This window comes from Cyprinodon tularosa, unplaced genomic scaffold (genome assembly GCF_016077235.1).
Source record: "Cyprinodon tularosa strain WSP-4 unplaced genomic scaffold, ASM1607723v1 ctg422, whole genome shotgun sequence".
Taxonomy (NCBI): Eukaryota; Metazoa; Chordata; class Actinopteri; order Cyprinodontiformes; family Cyprinodontidae; genus Cyprinodon; species Cyprinodon tularosa.
This window is the reverse complement of record NW_024039144.1, coordinates 78810-104204: the sequence shown is the minus strand read 5'-3', so window position 1 is coordinate 104204 and position 25395 is coordinate 78810. Positions and strand designations below refer to the sequence as shown.

The following is a 25395-nucleotide window of genomic DNA, read 5'->3' as shown; positions in this document are numbered from 1 at the left end:
GGTAACAATCAACATATACCGAACCGAACCCAAAACCTTGAACACGAAACCGTGAACCGAACCGAACCGTGGATTTTGTGAACCGTTCCACCCCTAGAGCCTACTTTCCAAAAGATTAGCAATTTTTCTACTATGTCAGACTCAACACTAGTAAGTGAAAACGGGGACCAGCATGTAGGACAGCCTTACTGTACGTAAACATATCACCACAATGATTGACAATTAGGAGGACATTTATGATCCACCCGGAGAAAGAACATCCTCCACTTTACCTTTAAGTAGGTGCCAAAAATAGTTGCATTATTTTTTTTCAAGATTTATACAAATAAAACATACAGTATAATAATAAGATTGGATTTTTTTTCTTTTCATGCATTCATCGACTTGCATTTGGGCAAAATTATCAAAGATAATCAGCCTTTCACTCAGTTATCAGAAAAGGTCAGAATGGTTCATACTCTTCCCTAAATGTTTTCAGCTTTTTATCTTTCCACACCAGTTTCTCCACCATTCTGATGTAGTTTTTTTTATTATTTTTTTTAGAATGAAATATTCTCCTATTTTAATGCGTCATTGTGGCATAAATTCATCCGCTGTGGCTGGATGACATTTTGCAACCACTGTCAGAATGCCTTACTTTGAGAAGTGGCTTCCTCTCCATCCAAGGATGCAGCAGCATTGGTTGATGCATGAACTCTGTGATGCTTTGAAATGCTGATTTTTTTACTGACCTCGCCAGATGCAATAAATCTATGTAATACTTTTTAATACTGGTAACACTAACATTATTATATTAATGCTTCTGCCAACTACTTACTGTGATACTTAAAGGTACACTATGCAACCGGTGTTGATTTTCCAGCGAGGCTCCCCCCAGAGGGCGAAAGTAAAAGTGCACTGTCGTAAATATGCACAGCTGTTCTCCTGGTTTCTCCGTCAAGCCAGGCGCGGTTGTTTTGAGCTTAGCAGACAGGCGAACGCAACGAATGACTAATGCTGCGCTCACACCGCAGCTGGCGCGACAGAAGCAGCGAGTTTACATGCAACGTAACGTCAAGGCGCAGCAAAAGGTCCCGCGGCGCGTTTTGAGCAGCAGGCGCAGCACGTCTGATCAGCTGAAGCAGCGCATCGGGCGCATTTAAGCATCTGACGCAGGGAGAGAGACACAGCGCTGATGATCACTCCTCTTAAACAGTTTATTGACGCCTAAATTAACTTAAAATGCAGAAATCTGCCGGCAGAATATGCAGTTTGGATTATTTAGATGAAAAACACCTACCAGCTGCCGTGGTGAACCGCGAGGAGGCGACCAGGCCAGAGGCTGCTGATGAAGGGATCCCTACCGCTGGTATGTGGGGGTCTGAGCGGCTCCGACAGAAAAAATATTGAAGGCAGGATGATAATCTGAATGAACTGACGGCACTGATTGCGTTTTCAGGTGTATTTTCTCACTTAAACACATATTGAAACTACTTTATTCCCACTGATCACAGCAAATATAGCTGCAAGGCAGAGAAAGGATAGTGAAGCTCCATCCAACGCGCGTCAGACACACTTTTGCACCGCGCAGCCAGAGCAGCAAAGCTGCTTCAGCCGCGCGTCAGAACTAAACTGGTACAAGCAGCAAAAATGAAGCAGCAGACGCGATTTTGCTGCTTTTGCTGCGTGAACGTAGCATAACTGCACAAAGATCGCCACTGTGATAGCAACGAGAATGCTTTTAACTGGGGGCGTGTAGCAGTTCTCGCCGTAAAGCAAGACTGACTCTCACGAGACTTCTGAGCCTGTGGGTGCGGGTCGGTGCTCCTGCAATTGCAAGTGCGGTATTTCCCCCACAGACCACCAGGGCGGCCGAGAATACCTTTGTTCAACCTGAAATGAATCATTTAATCATCCATAACGTTATGGAACACATTAATTAACTGAAAAATGTTGCATAGTGTGCCTTTAATCTTCCAAAACTCCAAAGCATCTGCTCTTATTAGCTTACATGATCAATGTACAGACATCGTAAAAAGCGTAGCATTGAATGGAGAAAGTCTGATACAGCATTTTCTTCTTGTATCTGCATCCCCGATATGTGCATGCATTCCTTTTTTTTATCAGCAGCCATGCCTTGACATCATATGAAGCTCATTTATTGCTCTTTCCCTTTGTAAATCCATTGTTTATTTGTTTTTGTTCTGTTTTTTGTTAATAAATGTTTACTTTCTGTTTAGAGGTTTCTTTTAAAATGACTTGTGTAACATTATACCAGAAATCAATATTAGCATTAAGAACCCCAACCCAAAAAGAACAAAAACAAAAATTGGCTCAACATATCAGGGATCGGCTCAACTAAGATCAAAATAATTTGTATAGCCATCTGCCTTTATCGATCTCTAATGATGAAAACAGATGACATTATGATAAAAGCTTAAATTAGCATGTTTAACTATTGTACATTTGTTCAGATTGAGGAATAGCTGTCAGTTTAGTTAAATATCTAGTTAGCAATAATATACTTCAAAGCTTTCTTACCCTCCCATTAAAGAAAACAATAAATTCACACTAGTATTTCAAATAACATGAAACTGAATATTTAACAAATGATAAATAAGTGAAATAAAATATTGTTTTCACATTTTCATAACCAAAATAATAAAATATTCATCCCTGATAAATTAAAGTACCTTTGTCATTAAAAACATACCTGTCAACAGTTGACTGAACGTTTCATTACAGACGTTACAGAAAATATTACAGAAAACACCTGATTTCAGTGATTATTGCCTAAATGTGTTGCTCAGCAAAACTTTAGCTAAGGAGCTCCGTCAGGCTTCTTTACTTGTTTTCTGTATTACTACATATTCAACACCCTTGTTTATAGATGCTGGGGATCGGCCTGTTTTCCAGTGTAGTCCTGTTTCTCTGACCGTGACTAACTGGATGTGCTCTCTTCATCCTCTGACATGGGAGCTGGCTCGGTGCTCGTCGGCCTGGCTGTGTGTTTCCTGGATGGGGCCGCCTTTTACAGCTGCTTTTTGTATCTCTGCTTCTTTTTCTATGTCTGCTTCTGTCTCCTTGAACCCCAGTCGGCCTCAGCAGATGGCCGCTCACACTGAGCCTGGTTCTGCTGGAGGTTTCTTCCTGTTAAAAGGGAGTTTTTCCTCTCCACTGTCGCTACAAGCATGCTTAGTTTGAGGGATTGCTGAAGAGTCAATGAGTCAATGCAATCAACTGGTTTTCCTTAGATAGAAAATATATATATATTCAAAATCGGTTTAATGATTTCCGCTTTTTATTTCTTTATTTATAATTACTTTTTTCAATTTAAGTTTAATTTACTGGCAGATTATTTTTTCTGTCTTTAATGGAATCGGAATGTAAACTTTTAAGGACAACTATATATATATATGAATTCATGAATTAGCCAGTCACCAGTCGAGCTGCTATAAAAGATCTGATTTACCTGCCAATTAACATTACCGTTTACTGCTATCAGGATCTGCCTTCCATGCAAATTAGGCAAATCTTCTTTTCTTTCCTTTTCTTGATCAAATAATACTTTAATTAATGTTGATTATTTAATTTAGAAATCCTTTTCATTTTCTAAAGGCCCCTTGCCTTAGTAAAAAAAAGTATTCAAATACTTCAAAAGTATTTGAAGTCTGCAATAGCTGGATTGATTGTGCATCCTTTGCTTTTATACTTTCTAGACGATGCGGAAGCTATTTTAAAATGTAGTCTAAGCCTTCAAGAGAATATTTATCCTGAGTTCTTTGTGTTTCAGCTATACAAGGAAGACATTTATCCTCTAACATTTCTGCACATCAACAGCTGACTGACAATGTATAACAGTTTGTAAATCAGCTGGCCTGCCCATTCTTCCTGTGCTTTAGTGGATGCTTACAAGCAAGTAGAAACTCCCATTAGGTTTTATCCTCTAATTAAAGTGTGACCTGATCTGCTGGTTTGTTTACAGCACCGGTAATTACATGACCACTTGAATTACAAATCTTTTTTGGTGAGGTATTTTTAAGGACTTATTAATAGCATGATTATAGAAACACTGGTCAAAAGTAAACAGTTAAAATCTACCTAAGATTAAAAGTAAGTGGATCTGAATTCCTACATTAAATTTATATCTTATATATGAATGATATACAGTATATCATGGATGAAAGTGTATTGTAAATAGGCATTTAAAGGGTGGGGTTAATTGGTGCAGATAGAAACGGAAACAGGGAAAAAATGTGGGCAGAGGTCACTGATAAGAGAAAATGGAGAATGGCTAAAGGACAGGAAGGCTGTGCATTTTTCAAAGGTGTGATCTCATCATCAATGGCGGTGGGTGTAGGACCTCTGATGAATGGCCCAGCCTCAGCCCTGTTGCAGTGTTATTAGACGGGGGGGACATTTGAGGCACTTGTCAGAATGCGGCTTGTGAAACCTCTGGTAATTTATCACAAGACTGCTGTGTCACTCGGATTGCCTAAGACCAGATTTTTCCAACTGTATGTACGCCATAACTTTTACACAACCAGGGCTTCAGAGCTGCCAATGAAGGCTAATCATTTTAGAATTCTATATGTTCTAAACATATTTATTATACTATAAAAAAGTCAGAAAATGTTGCTGTAACACATTTAGTTTTTTTTAAACCATGGACTTTGTATCTATTTCTCTTGGATTATATTTAAGAACCAAACAGGAAGTTATGAACAATTCTGAAAAGTGAGAAGAAAATAACTGTTTTCAGGTTTGTTTGTTTTTTAATGGCAGATGCTATTAGAGCATTACTTTGTATGAAATCTAACAATCTAGTTTTGTGGAAGACAGCAGAAAATTGTTAAAGATAGCCAGAAAAAGTCCTGTTTGCAATTTACCATAAGGCAAGTAGACGCCTTAGCAAATCAAGCTGATGCAGGAAAGATGTTCTGAACTGAGTCTATGTTGGCAAAGCTGATGAAGAAATAACCCCTAAAGATTTGCAAATGGTTTTTTTAGCAAAGTACTTAATCAAGCATGTCACCTTTGTCAAGTTTTCTTTGTAAGCGCTTTTGAAAACAAGGTGTCATTTCTTGTACTTATGAATTGTACATGGTTTAGTGCTGGTGCATTTCCTTTGAGAATTTATTGTTTCTTTTCCATTGTCATCCAAAGTCATATGTTGACATGCACTTGGGCTAAAAAAAAGTAATAGGTCATAGTTTTTCTTTTTGTTCAAATAATGCCAAGAGAGTAATTCTGAGAGTCGTCTTTACTTGTATTTCCAGGAACTCCTTTAAGACCGTTGACTACCTCACAAAGCTTATTAAAAGATACTGAAAGTTCTGATGCTTCACACACTAAAGAGGCTCTTAGCTGATATATGGCAGGGATGTAGAAGAGCCTGATAACAAAACTGAAAGTGGGCTCCTTTTATGTTTTAGCATGGAGAACCCCCTATTTCAAGCCAATAGATTGTGACGTTTTAAGGTTTTATTGACAAAGTTGAGGATATTACAGAAACTGAAAGGTAGGCAGGTCCTGGATATGAGCAGGAATGAGGTTGACAGGTCATGCAGAGGCAGTCCTGAACTGTAGAAGGCGATAGAACCATTGTATGCATCCATCTATCTATCTATCTATCTATCTATCTATCTATCTATCTATCTATCTATCTATCTATCTATCTATCTATCTATCTATCTATCTATCTATCTATCTATCTATCTATCTATCTATCTATCTATCTATCTATTCATCTATTCATCCACCCACCCACCCAATAAATAATGGTCTGCTTGGTTATGGAAGTGGAAGGGACGTCTGTCAGTTACGGCTCTCTCAATATCCTCCCGTTTGAGGAAGCTGTCAATCACCTGAGATGCGAAATAATGGTGAGAAAGTCACCAGAGACACAGACTAAAAAAGACAGTTAGAGGAACAACCAGCAAATAGAATTGAAGGATGTAACATTTTTTTTTTTTTGCCTATTGCAGATCCACTCAAATTGACAGTTCATTTCAGCCCAGCAGTCGATCTATAATCCTTTTATTTAAGGTTTTACTGAACCCTCACCGTCCTAAACCCAGGTGGTGGCCAGACCTCCTGTGCAAAGCAAAGCCTACAGCCTCCGTTGTTCCTCCCGTATTGCTGCGCTCTGACTTATCCTCGGAGCTCAAGGAGAGCATGCTCGATATTATCATTAAACTCGTAGGAGCAAAACATGCAGAAATTAACACTTTATTTAATATGAAATATTAAAAGAATCCCCATCAGCATCCAGCAGATGTGCGGTTCCTGAGGAGATGAGAAATCTGCTTCCTGGTCTGTTGAAGTACCAATAGTTTGCATCTTATCTTTAAAATGAACGGCGTTAGTTTTTTGAAATATTTATAAGAATTATGCTCTAAATTTTAGTTACCGATCTGTTGTTACTATATTTTATTTAGACAAACTGGATCTTCTCGCTGTTCTTTTTCCTGTTTGGTACGATCGCAATAGCGGATCTGGACCCGGCCAGACCGGAGCGGAGCCTGAACATTTAGAGGATGTTTGGCTCAACCTGCTGCTGTGAAGCAGGATTCTCCACCATGAACAGAATCAAAAATAAATCTGGATCCAGGCTCAAAATGAGCACCTTGATATGTGCTTGAGAATGGCTTAGTCTCCGGTTAAACCCAGGTTTAAAGCCTTGCAGGGCAGCCTAAAGCCCACTGCCAACATTAAGACAGAAAAAATAAAAGAAAAAAAGCAAACTTTCAGTTCAGGTATTTTATAAAATATATGAATCAGCAAATTATTTATATACTGAAACTGAAAGATTGTTGTTCTCTACTTCAAAAAAGTGAGTCAGTTCTAAATTCTGTTTAAAGTAACAGATCATTAAAAATGTCTCCAAACCTTTACATGTTGATTTTCTTTATTCGGACCGCGCTGATTTTTAATTGGTTACCGCTGGTCTACATGTTTAATTTAAAAGACATACCTCAGAAAAATTTACTTTTGGGGGGGAAAAAAAAGAAAAAACTTCAGTCCAGTTCCTTCTCCCCCTGTAGATGAAGTAGCCTATGAATTAAAGATTAGTCTTTCCACCTGAGCATACCAAACTTCGTTCAGTATGATTTGAAATAAGCTTCTACTAGCACAAACAGTTCTTAGCATTCGTGATGTGAAAAAAATATATCATAACTTCAAGCTTAACCTCAACTGAATAAAAAAAGGAAGAAAACATAAAAGAATCCCGAAGAGAAACGTTCTGTTTTTGGACTTTTTTTCTTTTTTCTGGTTGAACCACAGCCAACAGTCAGCTCCTTAAAGGGTTTAAAAAAGAAAACAATTTTAGATAACCTCTTTTGAGCCTCCTAAGTGTCAGCAGCAAGCGGCTGTGGACGCATCATTCTATCCATCTCAGCCGTCTTGTTCTTTTATCCTATCTGCTGATGATAAGTTGAAGACATCTGTCTTCGCTGGAATCATCCCAGGAGTCTAAAGCATGTTAAAAAAAAAAGAAAAATCCTCACAGATCCTGCTACACGTATAGAATACTTTGTGGATATTTCCCAGTCTGCTGCTGAACAATAGAGGGATCTTGGTGTACTTCTCTGATGGCTGGCTAAGTGTGCATAAGCACTTTATGAAAGAAAACCGAGATGAAACCTTGTAGAAAAATAAATAAATAAAAAAAACTGGGTGCCCAATGTTCTGTCTGGGCTTTTGATGACTAATATTCAGTCTTTAAGAAAAAGAAACAAGCTCTGTTCTTACAAGAAGATTACTTTTTAAGATTGTCTTTTAGGCAGAAAGAGGCAGAAATCTTCCTGTTTAGATCTGTTTTTTTCTTGAGTTTGTTAAAATAAAAAATAAAATGCTAAATGAAAAAAAAAAGAAAATCCCAAAACCTGTATTGTGAACTTTAATCAGATCTTCTGTTGGGTAATGTATGCTAACTTTACTTGAAATAATGTAAATGCAGAAAAAAGTAAACCCTCACACTGGAAAAAATCGAAATCTAGATAAGTAATTTTTTCTTAAAATAAGTGAATTTTTCTTGAATTTAAGAGGTAAAATAGACATTTTGCCAATGGAACAAGACAAATTACACTTAAAATAAGAAAAAACCAATTGCATCGTCTTATTTCAAGTGCAAATTATCTAATTATCTTATTTTAAGAGTAAAAATACTTAATCCATTGGCAAACTTTCTCATTAACCTACTCAAATTAAGGATAAATTTACTTAATTTAGGAAATTTTTACTTATTTTTCCAGTGTAATTATGTGTGAAAACTAAGAGATTTTTACCAGATTATAGATCAGTTTACTAGATTTAATTACATTGAACTTTAAGTGTGAAAAACAGGTTGCTGCTTCTGTTGTTTAATGAGCAGAATTTCAAATTAAAAATTTCTGTGTGGAAAACATTTCGATTCTGTTCATTGAACAGCTGGACCTTGATTTCAATTTCTTTTTCTTCATCTTTCTTGCTGTGGAAAAAAATCTCAGTTCATGTTTTCATGCAGGGGTCAAAAACATCTCGCCTGGTCAGCGAGGCCCTAACAACCAGTATTTTCGCCCCTTCCCAAAATTACTTCAATGGAAGGTTTCCAGATGGATATGCGGAGCAAATCCATCTGGCAGAATCAGGTTAGGCCATTACACCCACTGGGATGACGTTTTTAAATCGTTACTTTATTAGAGAACAATTTTTGGACCAGATTCAGCTATTTGACATGCACCTATGAAAAGTTAAAACATATTATGGGCAAGCACATTGCTTGATGGTTTTCATACAGTAAGGTGTTTGTGCTAGTTTGGCTTTGCCATAAAATTGGCACCGTGCAGTATTGGAAAACTTTTTTTTTTTTTTATTCATCTAAATTAGATTATCGCAAAACCCAAATGACTCATTCAGATGCAACATGCAGATCTAAGTTGTTCTGAGATATTCCTAATTATTCTTTAGACAGAAAAAGTTTACAAAGTTTGGCAAATCTTCTAATCCAGCTACTGGATATTTAACTGTAACAATGAACATTTTTTTTATTTTACATACCAAGACTTACAGAGTGTCATGTTAGGCGTTGCAAAATCTGATCTTGGGAGGTACCGCACAGATTGGAAGTTTTTATAAATGGTTTTTTGTTGTGAGTAATATTTTAAACAATAGATTGATTCTAATTGCTTGTGAATGCCCCTTTAATCATTTTCAGCCTAATATGCAGCAGCCGTTGCTTCTCATTTCTTGATGCACTGATGCATGGAACACACATCGGTGACAGGAACGCGGATGCACAATATCCACACCCAGGTGTTGAGGAGTGTTTGCCAAACTGTCTCCAGACAGCTGAATGTGCAAATGAACTAAGCAAAGTGTTTCTCATCAGATGCTGAGTTGTCGCACTAAAAAAATTACACATTTCAAACGTGTTTCAGTGATCATCATCGTCTCTCAGTCAATCTAGTAATTTGGGGATTCGGTTTTTACTGTGAATCATCTTCAAACAACCAAATATGGAAATAAGAAGGCAATTGTGAAAAAAATGTCCCATTAAATTCAAGTAGGTATTGATATGGCTTTGTGCCAATGGCCAGCGGCTGTCGGGAAGGAAATATAGGGATTATATGTTTGCTTAATTGTGTTTCCTGTAATTGCAAATGATTCCTTCCATGAAGTGTACAACAAAGCATCGACTCGTTTTCTTATTACTTTAAATGTGTGTTCTTACCCGTCCATATTTTCCGATATTGAATAATCACTTCTGTTTGTTTGTAAATTGTTAGAGCACTGTATAGCAGCCATGGGTTTATTTCTGGTTTCAAAGATTATGAGGGTTTTATAAAAAAAAAAAAATATGGGCCCATTGTGATTGTTATAGTTTAAACTTGTTAAAAGAGTGGCATATTATATATTTTTCTTTTAATTTTATTTATTTATTTGCTGTTTGAAACATCTTCTCCCCCACCTGTTGCCTGACTATTACTCTACTGTGCATAGAGGATGTACAGTACAGTAGAAGCCATTCAAAATTAGCCTCGTGAGACCATCCTGATCTCTCGAGCTTTCAAGGTTTCACTCGCTAATCAGTCTGGATACTCTCCGTTAAAGAAAATTTGGAGCCGTTCACCAAACGAACGTCCAATCAGCGTTGGCTTTGAGGCGGGTTGAGGTGTGACGCAACGAGAAGCGCGACAGTTCAGTCTAAAGAACATGGCGGCTTCAGCCGATGAAACTAGCGTTAGCGTGGCTATCGAGCAAGTTTTATCGGAATTACAGAGTATTTCTTCACTGAAAGAAGAGCAAAACACTGCTCTGGAGGCTTTTCTCAGAGGAAAATATGTTTTTGCTCTTCTCCGGACTGGTTTCGGCAAAAGTTTGATCTATCAATTGGCTCCTCTTCGTCGTCGCTCTGTTAGTACGTCATATGCTTCGTTGATCTGATTGGTTAATTTGGCCCGTCTATCACCAACATAGGCCAATCAGCTAACCAGTATTTTCGCCCCTTCCCAAAATTACTTCAACGGAAGGTTTCCAGATGGATATGCGGAGCAAATCCATCTGGCGGAGTCAGGTTAATTCAAAATTACCCCACTTTCCTTAATGGGCCCTTGGCTGGTCCCCTACAATTCCTTTTTAAATTTCTAAAATATTCTTTCTGTCATGATTTGTGGACATTAGGATCTAAAGAAAAGTGTTTTCTCCTGGTCAGACCCTGTAATTCAGTGAAAGGGTGCCATGCGTCTGACTTTTGAGTGGGAGGGGCCATTTTAAATGGCTGCTACTTTAACAGCTAAATTCCAATTTGCATCTCCCTTAATTTAAAACAGTAAAGTATTTTGCAGTTGCTAATACCTGAGTTAGTCACGGCTTGAAAAGAACAGATCGGTGCCCTTTATTAAAGCTTTAATAAAACAGTTGTACTGTTTTAAAACTCTTGGATATTTGCCTGGAAATGAGACGTTTAATGAATGATTGCTTTTAAGGAAAGTAGGGCAGAAAATATTAGGAGCACGTTGGTGCTTTTTATTGAAAAAGCAAATTATCAAACATTTTTCATTAACATATATTATTGTTTTTCTTAAATAGATATTAGGTGAATAATGCAAAGGTTATTAAAATGGTTATATTAAAATGATTAAGAACAGGATGAAGGTAAACTAAGCAGGTTTTATATTTCCTTACTTTACAAACAAAATAAAATGAAAAAAATAACTAATATTAGAATTAAAATATAAGAAAATTGTCTTTGCCTGCTGATTGAACCATTGAGTTAGGTTCGTTCTCTGATAGCTTTTAACAAAAAAGCTTCCTGGATGGGAAGAGAAAAGTCTTCAACATTGGAAACAAATTTCAGTGGATTGTTTTTAAACTTTTTTAGAATAACTATAACCTTGATGACGGAGAATCTTCACCAGCAGATACAGTAGCAGTCATTTAAAATGGCCCTTTCTAGTCAAACGCCAGCCGAATGGAAGCCCACTTCCCTCCAACTTCCAGCAACTGGAGTGACCCCCTCTTGCATTTTTTTACTCTGACTCCACCCTTTCACTGAATTACAGGATCAGACCAGTAGATGGCACTTCTCTTTAGATCTTAATGTCCATAAAATCATGACAGAACAAATATTTTAGTAGAAATATTGATGTTTAAAAGGAAATGTAGGGGACCAGCTAAGGGCAAATCAAGGACATTTTGAATGGCTACTACTGTAGGGTGACCATATTTTCATTTAGGAAAACCAGGACACCTTTGAGCGGGGGGGGGGGGGGGGGGGATCTCTGTTCCATGATATGTAACATGATATTTACAGTTGATTTATTAAAAAATCATTTTCTGTAAAAGTCAACAGCATTAACTACAATAACAAACGATAATTTCAGTCAAAATGTATTTATTAAAAATGCTTAACAATTCCTGTAATATAATGAATAGCACAATGAAAGAAATAATGTCTCATCTAAACATCCCTCACTTAACAATAAAAGTTAACAATAACTCTCAACTCTCAATAACAGATGATACTCAGCCTCAGTAATGAACGAAATAATGTCTGTTCTGTAGGCTATTGGAAAAAATAAATTAACAAATGAGCAAATTAACAAAAAATACCTCTTGTGTAGCAAAAATAACTCAAAATGTACCAAAAACGAACAAACATATCAATAGACTATCTTTACTTTCGGTGTCCAGGTGGCTTTTCAGATTCCTTGCACCTCCATTGGACACCGAGACATATGTGCCTGCTTTGCACACTGTGCACAAGGCCTCCCGTTTGTCTCGACCCGGTCTGAAAGCAGGGAAACTCTTTTGTAAATCATCGGTAAACATACATTTGCGCTTTGGCATGTTGTTGGCTTACTGACAGCCACGCTATCTATATTCTGATTAAGAACAGGGCTGCCCGCACTGACGCGGCTCAGGGATTACGTCACACGCAGCGTCGTGCGCAGTGCCCTAGCGCCTGTAAATTTAATGGTCCAATTAAGGTAATTTAAAAAAATCAGGACATTTCAACACTTTCCAAAAAAAAAACGGAACGCCCGGGACAGGACGTGAAATACGGACGTTTGGCCACCCTATACTACTGTATCGTTTAATGTTCTCTTTAGCTGTTTTTTTTTTCGTTTGTTCCTTATAAATATGCCACAGTATTTAAATGTATTTAGCTTGGTTGAATTGTATAAAGATTGTCTGCGTTAATGGTAATGTCCTTTGCTTAACTGTAAATTTAGCCTTCTTTAGATCTGCTTTATATGTTGTGCTGCTCTGGAAATCTTTGATGTTTGGATTCAGACCCAAAAAACGAAATCTTCCTATCATTGTTTTTCAACTGTGATGTTCTGGTAAGAAAATGTAAAAATTTCTGATCAATAGAGTCAATGGGTGATTCTCACGAAAATCAGATGTAGAACGGTTCACACCTCAAAATTTTAAAAAGACTTTTAAAAGCAAATTTTCTTTCTGGAATGCAAGATTGAAGTCTTAAGTTTCTAGAAACACAATTTTTATTCAGTTTGTTACATTTTTTCTTAATTTTTACTGCAGTTTTAGTCTGCCTGAGCCCAAGAAATTCTCATTACCGCAACATAAAATCACATCAGAAAAATGTTTAGAAATTATGCATTTATGACTTTTTAAATAAATGTTAGTAACAGTTATGTTAAGAGGTGTATTACAAACCAGGAATTATTATATTTGAAGTAAAGTATTGTATTCAAATTTTATGATTTGTCTCATTACCGCAACACACTTAATGATTTATAGTCTGTCTTTTTAGGATATCTTACTGAAAAAATACTTATATATATTTATATTTTATAGATGATGTATGGAGCACTCTAGTTTATCTAAGTACCCCTACAAACTTAAAGCAGTTTGTAGTAATTCAATAATTTGCAAATAACTATGTGTTGCGGTGATGAGAATGATGTTTCGGAAATGAGTTTCAATGTTTCGGAGATGAGAATTATTGTATAGGTCCATAAGGATTCCTATTCAACAGCTAATATCTCTGGTAAATGTTGGCATTACAAGCACATGGAGTATGAAGTCTGTGAATATTCAACAAATATAAATATCTATTACTGTAATTTTTTTTCGGCTCAGCCATATTCAACACAATATGGCATGTTCTGTGGAAGAAAAAATATACAATGCGAATTAAAATGATTCTAATTATTGCATAACAAAGCTGTGACAATATCCCATTTAGGGCCATGTTAATGACACAAATATTTCAAAACAATTCATTAACCTATCACAGGGGTGGTGAGCCCCTTTCATTCAAGGGGCCACTTCACATTCATCCGAGGGCTGTAGAAGTCCTCCGAGGGCCTTATTACGAACAAAAATCAGGATTTCCCCCTGTACTTTAGGCCTATATCGAAGGCAGCCAGCTTTAAAACAGAACCCAGCTTCTCTAGGTCCCCTGAATATAACTTAATTGTATTGCAAATGTACTTTCTAAGTTTACTTTACAAAATATGTCATATTTCATGCGAAGCTGCATAACCTTAAAACTATACCAGGGGCCGGATAAAACGGCCTTTAAGAGCCACAAACGGCCCTCGAAACACAGGTTCCCCGCCCCTGACCTGTCACAACATTTGGTTCTTATTCCAGTTTGAAATTTAGAACACGTAATACCATAATGTCAAACAACAGAAACACATAACATTTGCAAAAGAACTTTTATTTCATTTCGTCGTTAATTTTATTACATTTTTTTTTCTTTGGTGAATTCATTCATTCATTTGTTGTCTTGTCTCTCTTTTTTAATGGCAGCACCCTCTCAGGGGGTTGATGTATCCATTGGTCTTGTCATTTCTAAATGTTCTTGGAGGGCTCTCAGTGGTGTTCTGTCAGGATTAGGGTCTGCTTCCTCTCTTTATGCTCCATCATTCTCAGTACTTCCATTCTCCATATTCTCCTGACTGACAAATGATTCTGGTGTCAAGTCCAGAAGTACTTGCTGCTGCTTTTTTCTTTTGTAATAATTTTGTGAGTTCTACCGCCATTGTTGCTTTCTTCTTTCGAGCTGTTTGCTTGTCAGATCTTTAGTAGTTTTAAGTTTACCAGCTTCCTTACGTTTTTGATACCTTGAAGAAAAAAAAAAAACAGACCTTTTATTTATGCTCATGCTATATTTCTTTCAATCAATGGACTATGTACAAAATTGTGTGTATACCTATATTTGCTGAGGATGTAACTGTGTGTTCGGGTGTGTAGGCAATGTGTGCAGCAGATGAATGTTTGCATGGTAACATCATACAAGTGTGTCTCTCTGAGTGTGTGCTTTGGGAAATGTTTCCATTTCTCTGTGAGTGCAAGGCTTTGGATGGGTATGAGTGCAACTGTCAAACCACCTAACATACATTACATATACTGTATATTTTCCCTGTTATCACTCTTTCCCCTAACCTTTCTCTCTCTTTCCTTTTGTGTTCCTCATGTAAGATTGGATCGCTGTAAACTGTTGCCCTATGCTTTGCCAGCCTCTGTTGCGCTGAAGCCCTTTTCTTTTCACCTGATGCTTTCCTGTAACAAGATAGCACATGTAAAGACTGCACTTTTGCAAGAAGATTTAACCAAGTCATCATTATTGTTTCTATGGAAAGACTGGTCAGGCAGCTTAGCTGCAAAATGTCTATTCTATTCTTTATCACACGCTAATCCAACAAAAAGAAGAAAAAAAAACAATATTAAATATTCATAATTTAATAATTTTCATAAAAAATTTCAAATAAGCCACCATACAGTACATAAATGTGGAAGATTACTGAGTCCTGCTAGGACTGGTGGGGAAATGGCTTGTAACCGTATCTGAATAAAATGTACAATAATATAATACAAGTGTGTAATAATAATATTATATAATACATATAACATAGGTCTACACTTAAAAAATAATAATGTACAAGAAAAATAATGATATATTGAAATGAGCTGTTATTATGCATTCCCATCCTTTATGATATACTATTTAATAATATAATATAATATAACATAATATAATATATAGTATATAATATGATATAATTTCATATATAGTAATGCATAGTAAAATAAATATGATGTACAGTGAAATGAGGTTGAAATGTTACATTTTAAAATGTAATTAACAGCTATAGCAGCTCCTTTCAATGTATATCATATTTATTTTAGACTTTATATGTACATTATATTTATTTTTTCCTTTCATTCTCAGGATGCATTGGCTTTAACAGCTCATTCCAATGTATTCTCATCCACCGAAACACTGAGTCTCACTACCGCAACAGTTGCGGTGAATGATAATGGTGTTGCGGAGGATGAGTGACCTTGACCTTTATCGCTAGCTATAGGAGCACCATGAGGGTTAGCTAAACTTTTCTTAGCTGTTTATGTTTAGACCACAATAGGCTATATAATTACAGAAAAATAAAAGCAGAAATATTTTTTAAGACTTCATAATGTCATGTTGCGGTAATGAGAATTAAAAAGTTACATAGGTGCAATAAGACCAAAGTTTTAACTTTTGTCTTGAGAGAGAAAAATATAGCTGCTTACCTGGTAGACATCTTGAGTGTTACAGTCAATTCAGTCCCCCTCAAACAAAATGCCTTGCAAATATTTGTTCCTTGTTGATTTTATTGCTGATTCAAAATTGTTGCGGAGGATGAGAAAGTTGGTGTTGGACACATTTCTTTTTCTTATTATTTTCACTGTCTTTACCAACAGTCACCAAATACCCAATGTACTTTATTTGTGCTTATTAGTAGTATGATATTTTCTGAAATTTATTCTTTTTGATCTTTTTAATTAATAATATTTCAATCTTATACAGCACAATTTTAGTTCTGGACGCGTTGCGGTAATGAGAAAATTTACCATTAAATGTAAAAAAAATACAAAATGTTTAAAAGGTATTGTGATTTGGAGTTATGTGCAATATAGTACATGAAAATGTGATTTAATTTATATATTTTTTATTTTTATAGAGTAAACTTTAATCATAAAAATGCTTTGTGACACCTATTTCTCATGATTTCATGAGAATCACCCCAATAAGTCACAGACTGGATCTCTTCCTCTGAATGTGGAAGTGGCCACACAGTGCTGGATTACAAAGTGGTTTGAGAAACTACTTACTGTAAAAGAAGAGAAATTTGGGGATAATTGCATAAATTGCCACTTAGAGAGGATGATTAGAACAACTGATGGCTGAGGTAGTCTGAAGGGAACGCCATTATCCAGCATCTCACCACTTGTTCGCTGCAGAGAGCAGCATGAAGCAATTCCACTTCACCGCAATGCTAGTGTGCTTTAATTTACGGGAATTGGCTTTTCAAATCGCCTTTTTTTAATAATACATAATGTCTTACTTTTTCTGTATGTGCTTTCTTTAAATTGTAGGTAAGCAAGTTCAGAATTTATTTCTTTTGATTTTTAACCATATATAATCTGATAAAGCTTTAATTCTTGATTATGAACCATCACAAAGTATTAAATAGATGGAAAGTAAACCAAAAATGTAACAAAATAAGCAGAAGTATGACCCCATGTTGTTTTTAGAGTCAGTATCTACAGTATTTAGAATATTTAATTTCCCCAGGTTTTAGGTCTGATGTGCAAATCTTTCACAGTTTATCTCTATCATCGTTGCACACAGACAGACTACATTTTGTTTTAAAGTTCTTGGACATCAGATTTTGAGTCCTGCTACAGATTTGTTGCAAGCACTGGATTTAGATCTAGACTGAGTCATTCCAGCTCGGTTTTAAATGGTCCTACTTTAGCGCTGGCTGTTGTTTATTCTAGGTTTCCTTGTGCTGTTGGAAAAAGCTAGCCTCGTGAGACCATCCTGATCTCGCGAGCTTTCAAGGTTTCACTCGCAGATCAGTCTGGAGACTCTCCGTTAAAGAAAATTTGGAGCCGTTCACCAAACGAACGTCCAATCAGCGTTGGCTTTGAGGCGGGTTGAGGTGTGACGCAACGACAAGCGTGACAGTTCAGTCTAAAGAACGTGGCGGCTTCAGCCGATGAAACTAGCGTTAGCGTGGCTATCAAGCAAGTTTTATCAGAATTACAGAGTATTTCTTCACTGAAAGAAGAGCAAAACACTGATCTGGAGGCTTTTCTCAGAGGAAAAGATGTTTTTGCTCTTCTCCCGACTGGTTTCTGCAAGAGTAGCCTGGCTTGTGGTTGTGTTTTCGTCTTCGCTCTGTTAGTACGTCATATGCTTCGTTGATCTGATTGGTTTATTTGGCCCGTCTATCACCAACATAGGCCAATCAGCTAACCAGTATTTTCGCCCCTTCCCAAAATTACTTCAACGGAAGGTTTCCAGATGGATATGGGGAGTCATGTTAGGAAAATGCATCACCCCAGTATGATTCTGCCACCGCTTTGTAACAGTATGGGGTTCCAGAGGATTAATCTTTTATCACAGGTAGAGCTTTTTATGTACACCATAACATTCGTTCTGATAAAGCTATCCATTATCCAGTTATCAGTAGAAATGTTGCTGCTATTATACTCTTCATCACTGACCTGTCATTTTAGTTGAATAGCCCTGACCCGGTAGGCTTGCAGTCATATTATACTTTATCCATTTTCCTTAAACAATGCTCTGTGAGATGTTTAAATTCTGGGATATTGCTTTAAAGCCTAAATCAGTTTTAATCTTCTGCAGAGCTTTATCCCTGACCTGACTGCTGTGTTCTAAAAGTCCTTAAAAGCTCAACAGAACAGATGGATTTTCACTGAGATTAGAACACACACACTAAAAAAAAAATCTATTAACTAACTAGGTTATTATATAATCAAATATTCCAATAAATGTAGTTTGAATAGAGGGAGCTTAATCTACAGTAGAATGAAGTCTACTCTTTTAATGGTAATTTATTTGAAAAAAGATGAATGTTTAACTTTACTATACACCTTTGCAGCAGGAAGTCAGTACATGTATCTTTCCTTTTTTTTACTGTAATGCAAAGTGGAATCAAAGCATTTCTCTTCATACTGGGCTGTGTTAATCTCACAATCTCTTTAATTTCTGTCTCAGTTGGTGGCTCCATCTTTCCTTTCATGCTGAGAGCCTTGTCCATACAAGGAGGTCCTCCTCTATCACTTTGCTAAATATTCACTGATGGTTTGACCCTCTTTTCTAAACATAATCATTGTCCTTCCCCTTTCTTTACTCATCTAATTAAGGGCTTATCTGAAAAAAGTCAAGGGAAAGAAGCCTTATGTTTTGTTCTGCTCAGTAAGGCAGTTCACTCCGGCTTATCTTATGTTATACATTTTATTTGACCTCCTGCTACAATTAGAGCTGTTGTTTCAGACCCTAAACTCTCTTTAACTTGATAATCATATCGTTTAAGGTGGTACTCACCCTAAAACCAATGTTTTTTGGCAGATTTAAGCCAGGTTTCATTTCTCTCTCTTGGTTCTGAGACCACTCCAGTAGGTTCCCTCCACAGTGAAGTGAGAGTAGTGCAAGTGAGCATTTTCTCCCTAACAAATGGGACACAGCTAGTTATAAAACTACATCCCAGCCCAATAGATGGCGGTAATAAATAGCCTGTACACTTCAGTCATGGTGTTCACCGAGTCACAACCTTCCGCATGGAAACTGCCATACTCATAACTTTTCACCAAACACATTATGAACAACAAATGAACAACAAAGATTATGTTTATCAATTTGCGGCGCTAAATTGTGGAACAAACTAATTGAGAACCTAAAGCAATGCCCAAACATATTCCTTTTCAAAAAATTTACAAAGAAGTTATTTTCAAAAGGTATAGAGAAGCATTGCAGAAAGTTTTGTTTGTGTTTTTTGTTTTGTTTATTTATATATATGTATGAAGGTATATGTGTATACCTATTTATGTATGTATATGTGTAGGTAGGTATGTATTTATATGGATATATATAGCAACATAATTATGAATATTGTAAATTGAAGAAATACAAGAATTAAAGGGGTAGGAGCACACACGTTTTACTTCTTCCTACTCCTTTTCGCACATGTAATAGAGGTAAATTGATTTAGGAAAGAAGGGTACCTTGTTTGTTTTTTTTCTCTCCAATGTTTTTAAACATTGTTTTTTTGGGTTTTTTTGTTTTTTCTCTTGCATGTTCGAAATAAAGAATAAAAAAAAAAACGTAACGTAAAAAGTACATTTATGAGCCAGCATGGATAAATAAAGGTTTGTTGGCACAAAATGCAATAATAAACACATATGCAACACATTTCTAGAATCCAAATGTCTCCAACCAAGAGGCAATTTCTGCAGGATCTCCTTTCTTAATTGAATAGACTGAAGCAAGTCATGGTCACTACCTCATCAATACCCCATTAACAATAAAATCTGTGAAATTCCTTTTATTCATAATTTTTCCTACAGTTAGAGTTCTGGGAATCCACGTCATTCAAGTCAGCTCCTGACCTTGGCTTGGTCTCTGAAGAATCAGTCTTGACTCCATCTGTGTCTATCTCAATGTCCATTGCATTTTTTGTACATTATCGTGACCCGCTTTGTGATACTTGTCTCAAAATCCTATTAGTGCTTCCTTAAGTGGTTGAACATACTGTGTAGCAGGTCTTCCAGTCCTCTGCTGATGTAGCAACAGCAGCTTCAGGCATTGCTGAGTTAGCACAATGAAGCAAGTGACTCAGACTGTTAAGGTTTCGGCGAACTGGGCTCCGCAAAAGCTCCCTCAACTTTAACTTTGAATAACATTCCATGGTGTCTGTCTGCTTCTCTAGGCTTTAATAAGGAAAGGAAAGGCTAGCTGCAAGTGATTTGGACCATAAACCCTCATGCTCATCACCACAGGGTGTCTTAGCACTGACCAGTAGAGTGACTTTTTTTTTTTTTATCTGTCCACGGAGTTGCACTGCAAAAACGATCTAAAAATTAGCAAAAAATTTCTTAAATTAAGTGTTTTTATCCTTAATTTGAGCAGATAAATGAGATAGTTTGCCAACGGAATGAGCAATTTTACTCTTAAAATCAGATATTTAGATAATATGCACTTGAAATAATACAATGTTGTCTTGTGACATTGGCAAAATGTCTCCTTTACCTCCTCAATCCAAGAACAGATGCACTTATTCTAAGAAAAAATTACTTATCTAGATTTTTTTGCAGTGTGTATGTTTTTATATGGGATGAGGTTTAATTTAGGGAGTAAAAGAAGAGAACCTGAGGGAATTTAGGATTAGACAACTAACTCTAAATAAAAGCACTTCCCCCTAACTTTGATGAAAAGCTTGAATGTCCAATTTGGTCTCTAAAATTCAAAACCCAGCAATAATCTTTAATACTGCAGCAATGTCCAGTACTTGGTCCCTTTGTGTTTGCTGCAATGGGCTCAGAATGAAACCAGATTTTCTTTTTTCAGTTAATCCGTAATCTTTTATTAATGAGCTTCCGATTTTTGGCATCCGTTGCCTTCAGGCCGCACTATATTGCGTCCACAGTCAGCTCACTGGGAAGAATGGTCCAGAGGTTGGGTATTGCAAAAAAAAAGAATGAAAATATGTAAGTTGGTTGGAGGGGCATGTTTATATTAGGCTGGGGGTAAAAAACATTTGCTACACTTCATAACAAAGTCAGAGGATTAAATTATTGGGGAAACAAGGCTCTTATTTACATCACTGCACATTTAAACTGAGCCAGCTGCCTCAGGTGGGTGTTAGGAGGGGATATGTTATTGCAAAGGACCCAGCAGTCACAGAACGGTCAGTTTACTGCCATTATTTCCTCAGCCTGTAAGGCAATCTGTGATGTCTTTTCAAGGAAGCAATAACAGCCAGAAAGAAAGATGTAGCACACAGTATGTGGGTTTCTGCAAAACCTGGCAGAACAGAAGGAAATTGAAACATACTACTTTATAAATTGATAAATAAATTGTTCTTTTTTCTGTTATAAAAGCATATTTGTATTATCCCCTTACTCACAGTCATTGGAAATTGGAAATGAACCTTCTTTCAGAATAACAGCGTTCTGTAGAAGGAGAAAGGTATCACTCTATGGAACTGATAGTACTTTTTTCCAGGTTTGACATTTATTCAAGCTTAATCTCAAGCATAGAATATAAAATCACATCATTTTGCAAGTAAAGAAAGAGTGAAATTGGAGGCAAACAACTGATATTGCGTATAAATTTACATATTCACAATAATAATCATGACTAAGTGTCAGAGTTGGACAAACTGTTGCAAAGTAATCAGATTCTTTGCTGAAGTAAAAGTATAACAGCTTGGATAAAGAAAACTGGTGAAAATACGGATTAAATTATTTTACCAATATACAAGTAAAGTACTACGACTTCTGTAACGTAATCCTTTCCACCTTCAGTTTTGATAACTTTACGCTCACCTGGCACTCACATTTGGACTTCCACAGTAGAAAATAGACCTGATCTACAATAAACACGTTTCATTTTGCTTATTTCAGATTTAACACATTAAATACAAACAAATTTGTGGTTTTATTGGTATCAGAATTTGGTTCAATATATGTCAAATAATGAGTACCTGAATATGTTGCAATGCATCTAAAAACTGCCGTATAGGCATGCTGTTAGAGAAACTGTTTCTATTTGCTTCTATTCGAAGTTTCTGTAACCAATTTTTTTAAAACTAGGTGGATCATATGTTACGGAAGAGGATTAGGGCCACTGAAAAGAAAAAAAAGTTTACTGATTTTAAAATTTTATTTCAATTTAGTATTGGAAAAAAGTCAGAATTCTGAATTTTTTCTCAGAATTCTGACCTAAAGCTCATAATTTTGGATTTTAATGTAGATGGGCACCATGAAGGAAGAGATGTGGGAGCACTCAGCTTCACTGACAAAGATATGAGTTGTTTGAGAGGGCCAGTGACACGTTGGTGGAAAATGATGGAATTAGGGGACTTTTTACGTGCCCAAGGGGTCCCCTCATTAATAGAGGAGCAGAAGGTCATTACAGTTTTTTTGGATTGCTTACACACTAAAGTTAAAAGTAGTACACTATTAGCAAAACCTTACACTCAAGAACCAAAACATCAGCCCATATTTGCACAACTATAAGCACATTGTCAACCTCACACTTGTTGCAAAACTCTACACACAGTGATTTGCAAAACACTAAACACACTTAACATACATTACCCACAAAAATCTATTATGAAGTCACTTCCTTGCAATACCAAAGCACTGACTGTCAAATTACCACACCTTCCAACCAATTGATTCAACACAGTCATCAGGTGTGCAAAGACTTGTTTGCTTAATTGTAGACACACCAATCAGGTGTATAAGCACTATAAAAGGCAGCAGGTGAGTTCATCTGTCTTCAAGCACAATGGAGAGAGTCAGAGAGATAGTAAGACGAGGTGGAGGATGAGGTCAAGGAGGAAGAGGAGGAAGGGGAGGAAGAGGAATCAACAGAGGAGGAATCAACGGAAGAGGAAGAGATGGAGGCAATGCTGGAGGTAGAGGAAGAGGAAGACAAGAACGTGCTCAAAGAGGACCGAATCTGACAAATGAGATCCGTGCAACACTGGTTGACCATGTTGTCAACCACGGCCTGGAGATAGTAAACATCGTTTTGGCCAACAATGCTATAACCCTCAATCAGCTCCAAGCTAACATTGTCAATAACCACGTCAGTTTCAACAATATCCATCAGGTCTCAACATCAACAAAGGCATGCTTCCTAATAAAAAAAACATATTCAAATGAAGAAAATTTATTGAGTGCCTTTCGAGCGCAATTCCGAAAGGGTGAAACGATTGCGGCATGATTATGCAGAGGTATGTGTTCACCTAAGCATTGTGATCTTGCATACTGTCTCATAATCTTTTACTGTACTGTGATATGTATACTAGATCTACACTGAACACAATTTTGCCTGACACTGTTCTTCAGAGAGTTTTACAAATGGATGGAGAGGAGATCCAGCATGAGTTCATTTACGTAGATGAGGCTGGGTTCAACCTGACGAAAACACGAAGGAGGGGAAGAAACATCATTGGCCACAGAGCTACAGTATAGTCAATGTCCCAGGGCAACGTGGGGGTAATATAACACTCTGTGCAGCCATTACACAGAATGGGTTCCTCCACCGCCATGCCCATTTGGTCCCTTACAACACAGCACTCATACTTACATTCTTGGACCAATTGCACAACATAACAGCAGCAAATCAAATCGATCATATGCAATACATCGTTGTCTGGGACAATGTGTCTTTCCACCGCTCTGCTCTGGTTCAGAACTGGTTTCAGCAACATCCACATTTCCTATATCTTCCACCATACTCTCCATTTCTCAACCCTATAGAAGAGTTTTTCTCTGCATGGCGGTGGAAGGTATATGATCTACGTCTCCAGGCTGAGGTACCCCTCATCCAGGCCACGGAGGAGGCCTGTGACCAGATGGAGGTAGCAGCAATTCAAGGATGGATTCGTCATTCAAGACGTTTCTTTCCAAGGTGTCTTGCTAATGACAACATTGCCTGCGATGTTGATGAAATTCTCTGGCCAGATCCAGCTAGGCGAAGAGACAATGTCTAGTTTTTGTTTTTACGGTAAACTTACAGTACAATACGTAAAGTGACATTTTGTTACAGTATTATGAATCTCCATGTCAACATTTTGGGCGTGTTGAGAAATAAATGAGTTTCTTCAGTCTGCAACATTGGTCTTGTGTAGTGTTTGGTGAATTTACATTATATTTGTACTTTGTTGATGGTAGCCAACTCTAATCATAGGGAAGTAGAAGTGCTAAAAGAGTTTTAGGTTTATCCCAGCAGAGTGTAACTCGTGCAAACAGAGTAAAGTAATGTGAAACGTGTGTGTTTCATATGGTAACAAAGTGTGGTTTTTAAACAGAAGTGTATAGTTTTTACAAAAGTGTTTAATTATGCAAAGGATCTGTAGTGTTTTGCTAATTGGGTGTGTGGTTGTGCTAATTGTGTGTAGTGTTTTGAAAACACGGGCCCTGTTTTGAAAATCGTGCTTAAGCAATCCAAAAAAACTGTAAAACAAGAGAGCTAGTCTCTAAAACAGACATGACTATGGCTTGATGCTAACATGTTTGTTATCTGTCAGAATTCTGAGAAAAAAGTCAGAATTCTGAGAAAAAAGCCAGAATTCTGAGAAAAAAGCCAGAATTCTGAGATTTAAGTCAGAATTCTGAGAAAAAAAGCCAGAATTCTGAGAAAAAAGCCAGAATTGTGAGTTTAAAGTCAGAATTGTGAGATTAAAGTCAGAATTGTGAGTTTAAAGTCAGAATTGTGAGATTAAAGTCAGAATTCTGAGATTAAAGTCAGAATTCTGAGATTAAACTCAGAATTCTGAGATTACACTGGAAAAAAAACAAAATCTAGCTAAGTAATTTTTTCTCAAAATAAGTGCATTTGTTCTTGGATTGAGGAGATAAGAGACTTTTTTCCAATGGAACAAGACAATTTACACTTAAAGAAAACACAATTATATTCTCTTATTTCAAGTGCATATTATCTAATTATCTTATTTTAGGAGTAAAAATACCAATTCTATTGGCAAACTCTCTCATTTACCTACTCAAATTAAGGGTCAATACACTTAATTTAAGACATTTTCACTTATCTCTAGATTGTTTTTGCAGTGTAAAGTCAGAATTCTGAGAAAAAAGTCAGAATTTTGAGATTAAAGTCTGAATTCTGAGAAAAATGTCAGAATTCTGACTTTAAACTGTTAAAGTGAGACGGATTTGTCCCCTTCAAAGTAAAGGCTGTAACGCCCCGGGGCCTCCTCACACGGTTCTTTTCCTGGGAGCAAGTTATTTACTACTCTTAACTCAAACTCGTCAAAACCATATAAAAAAGGACTATAAAAACAGGAGTAAAAAAGTAACAGAGTTTATTCTAGATCAGGTCGTTACAGGACAGAGAAAAATGCTTCGAGC

At 36.7% G+C, this 25395-nt stretch overlaps 1 protein-coding gene and 1 long non-coding RNA gene across 2 annotated transcripts in view; one reads left to right on the top strand and one right to left on the bottom strand.

Annotated features, from left to right (window-relative positions):
* Window positions 1-25395, top strand: part of LOC119792575 (protein sidekick-2-like) — a 451999-nt gene that overhangs the window by 354099 nt on the left and 72505 nt on the right. The gene's annotated exons all lie outside the window — the stretch shown is intronic.
* LOC119792576 lies at window positions 14434-15376 on the bottom strand. The gene is made up of 2 exons (XR_005282005.1): window positions 14887-15376; window positions 14434-14564 (listed from the first exon to the last, which is right to left on the bottom strand). It is a non-coding gene; the product is annotated as an uncharacterized LOC119792576 (long non-coding RNA).